This window comes from Oryx dammah, unplaced genomic scaffold, assembly GCF_014754425.2.
Source record: "Oryx dammah isolate SB20612 unplaced genomic scaffold, SCBI_Odam_1.1 HiC_scaffold_25, whole genome shotgun sequence".
Classification (NCBI taxonomy): Eukaryota; Metazoa; Chordata; class Mammalia; order Artiodactyla; family Bovidae; genus Oryx; species Oryx dammah.
In genome coordinates this window covers 62,388-66,723 of record NW_024070209.1, presented here as the reverse complement: position 1 = coordinate 66,723, position 4,336 = coordinate 62,388, and the positions used below count along the sequence as shown (strand labels likewise).

Here is a 4,336-nt window from a genome sequence, read left to right as displayed (position 1 = left end):
GGACATCTGCATATGGTTGGTCGTCTTGTCATACTTTGGAGGCAATATGAGTTCCCTTGTGCACACATCCTTTACGTTTATTCTGAAATACTGTGACAAAGATGTCGTTAATCATTTTTTTCTGTGGCCTCCCTTCCTTGCTTAAGTTATTGTGCACAGACACATCCCTTATTGAGTGGCTTCTCTCCACATATGGCAGCTCAGTGGAAATTATCTGCTTCATTGTCATCATCATCTCCTACTTTTACATTCTCCTCTCAGTCTTAAAGATACGTTCTTCCAGTGGGAGGAAGAAGACTTTCTTTACATGTACCTCTCACCTGACATCCGTGGCCATCTACCAGGGAACTCTGCTCTTTGTTTACTCACAACCCAGCTACCTGTATTCTCCCAACACTGATAAAATCATCTCAGTGTTCTACACCATCATCATCCCAGTGCTGAATCCCTAGATTTATAGTTTGAGAAACAAAGACTTAAAAGACGCTTCTAAAAAAGTCTTAAAACCAAAGATAAATCCCTCCTGAGTATAAGATTCCAGGATTCATCTAAATCCCTGATTACAAACTCCAGCTGTGTGTATGCTCAGTTGTGTCCAACTCTTTGTGACCCTATAAACTATAGTCCACCAGACTCTTTTGTCCTTGGAATTATCCAGACAAGAATATTGGAGTGGGTTGTCATTTCCTCCTCCAGGGAATCTTCCCCACCCAGGGATGGAACCTGTATCTCTTGCTTAACCTGCATTGACAGGCGGATTCTTTACCCCTGCAATGCCTGGGACAAACTGTAGCTAAGAACCTGCAACAACCTTGCCAGCACATACACAACTTCTCACACGAACATTTTATCAAACACTTGTTTTCACAGAGCCAAACACATTTCATAGCCCCAAGATAAAGGAAACATTTAAAAGTTTGAAAATTGCTGCAAACTCAAGATTGCCGAATATCAAAACCTCAGATATGCAGATGACATCACTCTTATGGCAGAAAGTGAAGAGGAACTAAAAAGCCTCTTGATGAAAGTGAAAGTGGAGAGTGAAAAAGTTGGCCTAAAGCTCAACATTCAGAAAACTAAGATCATGGCATCCGGTCCCATCACTTCATGGGATATAGATGGGGAAACAGTGGAAACAGTGTCAGACTTTATTTTTGGGGGCTCCAGAATCACTGCAGATGGTGATTGCAGCCATGAAATTAAAAGACGCTTACTCCTTGGAAGAAAAGTTATGACTGTTAAGCACCAAGCCCGTATCTCCGTACCGACCGAGAGAACAAGTCTACCACAGTAATGCAAAGGCAGGAAGGGAGTTTTATTTCTAGCACGCTAGGGCCCAAGTCTCATCCCACACAGTGGAATCTGACAAGAGCCCTGAACAAAGGAGTATGGCTGCTTATATACAGGCAGTTCTTTGTCTCAATTACAGGGGTAGCTGGTGTTACATGATTGGCCAGGCTGGATGAGTGCATATCCTGTCTCTTTTGGTTGGTGTGTATGGGGAGTTTTCCTAATTTGGTCAAGGGATGCTCTGTTAGGAAGACATGACTTAGGTCCTGTGCCGAATATACCTTGCTGAGCCTGTCATGGCTGGAGTTTGACCCCTAACATTCCTCTTGATTTTGAGACACAGTTTGATATTGTTGCCGAAGCACAAACAGCTGCACTGTGTTTATACGTTTTTTTTACAAAGGCTATAAGTCTATTAATAATACATGGACCAAAAGTTAGCATCAGTAAAAGCATTAGCATGGGCCCCAGCAACGTGGAGATCAGAGTAGTCAACCAAGGGGACTGTTGAAATCAGGACTCGAACAACCCTTGCTGGGCCTCGCGTTCTCGTTTACGTTGGGTTAGTCCCTCTCTCACCTTGGCCATAGACTCTCTGACTATTTTTGTGTATTTCCCAGTGCCGAGGCCCATCATTAGAAGTAACACAATCCCATGATTTACAAAAATAATTTTGTGTTTTTTCCACAAGTCTTCCAGTTAGTTTTCTGGTGGCCTGGGCATGCCCAGAACCCTTGCATCCGGAGAAAACCCCTAGCCCAAGGCACATTTACTACTGGTCTAAGATCAAAGTACAAGTCTTGCCACCATGTATTTGGTGGATGTATTGCAGTGGTTGAGTTGAGCATCTCACATGTTAGTCCATTTTGCAGCTTCCAGGTGATCCTGACGGGTTGATGTGGGCTCACGACAGCAGCCTCAGAGCAGAGCAGCATGGTCATCTACAGGACGGTCCGGATGACTTGTCGTGGTCCTGTTGGTGGCGGAGCCTCAGCTTGAGGGGGTTGGATGGGTGTAGAGAGGCTTCCCATTTTTTTTTTTTTTTGGCGTCTTCTTGTTCTGCTGGGGTGGCTTGATGTACGTGGTTGCAATGCACCCAAGGCCCGATACCGTCGACCTTTAGGGCAGTTGGGGTGGTAAGAAGAACAACATAAGGACCCTTCCATCTAGGTTTTAGTGCCTTGGTGTGGTGCCTTTTGACCCATACCTAATCTCCTGGGCCAATATCATGGGAGGGGATAGTCCCTTTATTTTGACCTATGTTTATTTCTCAAAGCAATTTCCAAACACGAGAATGCACCTTACCTAAGGCCATCAAGGCCTCTTGGAATTGCCTCAACGTGGGGGGCAGTAGTTTTTTTCCTTCTAAGATTGGACAGACAGGGGGAGGTCTCCCGTATAGAATTTCAAATGGGGTTAGATTAAGTAGATAAGGAGTATTACACGCACGGAAGAGAGCGAAGGGAAGGAGGGTCACCCAGTCCCCGCCAGTCTCTATAGCCAATTCGGTTAAAGTTTTTTTAGGGTCCGATTCATTCTTTTAACTTGCCCTGAGCTCTGTGGACTGTATTCACAATGTAACTTCTATTTGGTCCCCAGAGCTAGGGCAAGGCTCTGAACTATTTGACTCACGAAAGCAGGTCCATTATCAGAGCCAATGGTCACTGGCAGACCAAACCTGGGAACTATTTTTTCTAAAATCTTTTTCGCCACTATCATCGCGGTTTCTCCCTGTGTAGGAAAAGCTTCTACCCACCCCGAAAAGGTATCTACCAAGACTAACAAGTACCGGTAACCATACTTACCTGGCCTTACCTCAGTGAAATCTATCTCCCAGTGTTGCCCTGGTCCTTCTCCCCGATACCTCAGTCCTGTGTGTTGTCCTTTTCCTGGTTTCATCTGTTGGCATGCCTTACAAGCATGCATTATATCTCTTACAGCTGTTTGGTGCCAGGGAAATCACAGTCGCGCAGTTTCAAGGAGCTTCAGAGTCTTTTTTTTCCCCAGATGAGTAGTCAAGTGTAAATGTTCACACAGTTGCCATCCCAAATGGGTGGGGAGTATCAAGTAGCCGTCTAAGTCTCGGTACCATCCATCTTCACCTTTTTGAAGGTTGGTGTTTTCCTGGATCCAGGCAAGGTCAGAAGATGAATACTTGAGGGACGGGGGCAAGGTTCCCATACCTGGAGGGGGAAGTCCTATCGCCAGCACAGGGGTGATGTAGTCTTTATCAGCTGCCTTTCGAGCTGCCAGGTCGGCGGCGCAATTTCCTCGTGCCGTAGGGTTTTCACCCTTCTGGTGTCCAGGTACGTGAACTATTGACATAGCCCGAGGCATCTGCATAGCCTCCAAAAGTCTACGGATTTCAGGCAAATTTTTAATTTCTTTTTCTTCAACAGTTAAAAACCCCCATTCCCGATATATAGGGCCCTGGATGTGCACCGTGCCAAAGGCATAGCGACTGTCAGTGTAAATGGTTATTTTCTTTCCGTTGGCCCTCTCTAGTGCTTGAATTAAGGCAATTAATTCTGCCTTTTGTGCGGAGGTGCCTGGGGGAAGGGCCTCAGCCCATACTGTCTGTCCAGAGTCATTTACTATTGTGGTTCCCGCCCGTCTCTGTCCATCTTTTATATAACTGCTCCCATCTGTAAACCATATTAGTTCATTGTTGTCCAGTGGCATATCTGTTAAGTCCTTTCATATTGCTGTTACCCCGGCCAGTATTTCATCACAATTGTGGAGGGGGCCATCCCCCTCTGGATTGGGCAAAAGAGTAGCCGGATTTAAAGAACAAGGCATTTGGAAATGTATCTGTGGGGTGTCGAGCAGCAAGGCCTGATAGTGTGTCAATCGGGCATTAGAAATCCATTTACCTGGGGGCTGTTTTAGAATTATCTCTATGGCATGAGGAGTGTAGACCAAGAGTTTCTGTCCATAAGTCAGTTTATCAGCATCGTGGACCAAGAGGGCGGTGGCCGCGATAATACGGAGACAAGGTGGCCACCCTGTTGCCACTGGGTCCAGCGTCTTGGAGAGGTAAGCTATA

The 4,336-nt window shown here is 45.8% G+C and overlaps 1 long non-coding RNA gene across 1 annotated transcript; it reads right to left on the bottom strand.

The window, feature by feature from the left end:
• Positions 1-2,336: 2,336 nt before the first annotated feature.
• LOC120883503 lies at positions 2,337-3,451 on the bottom strand. Its single transcript, XR_005725796.1, has 2 exons — positions 3,096-3,451; positions 2,337-2,407 (listed from the first exon to the last, which is right to left on the bottom strand). It is a non-coding gene; the product is annotated as an uncharacterized LOC120883503 (long non-coding RNA).
• Positions 3,452-4,336: the final 885 nt, after the last annotated feature.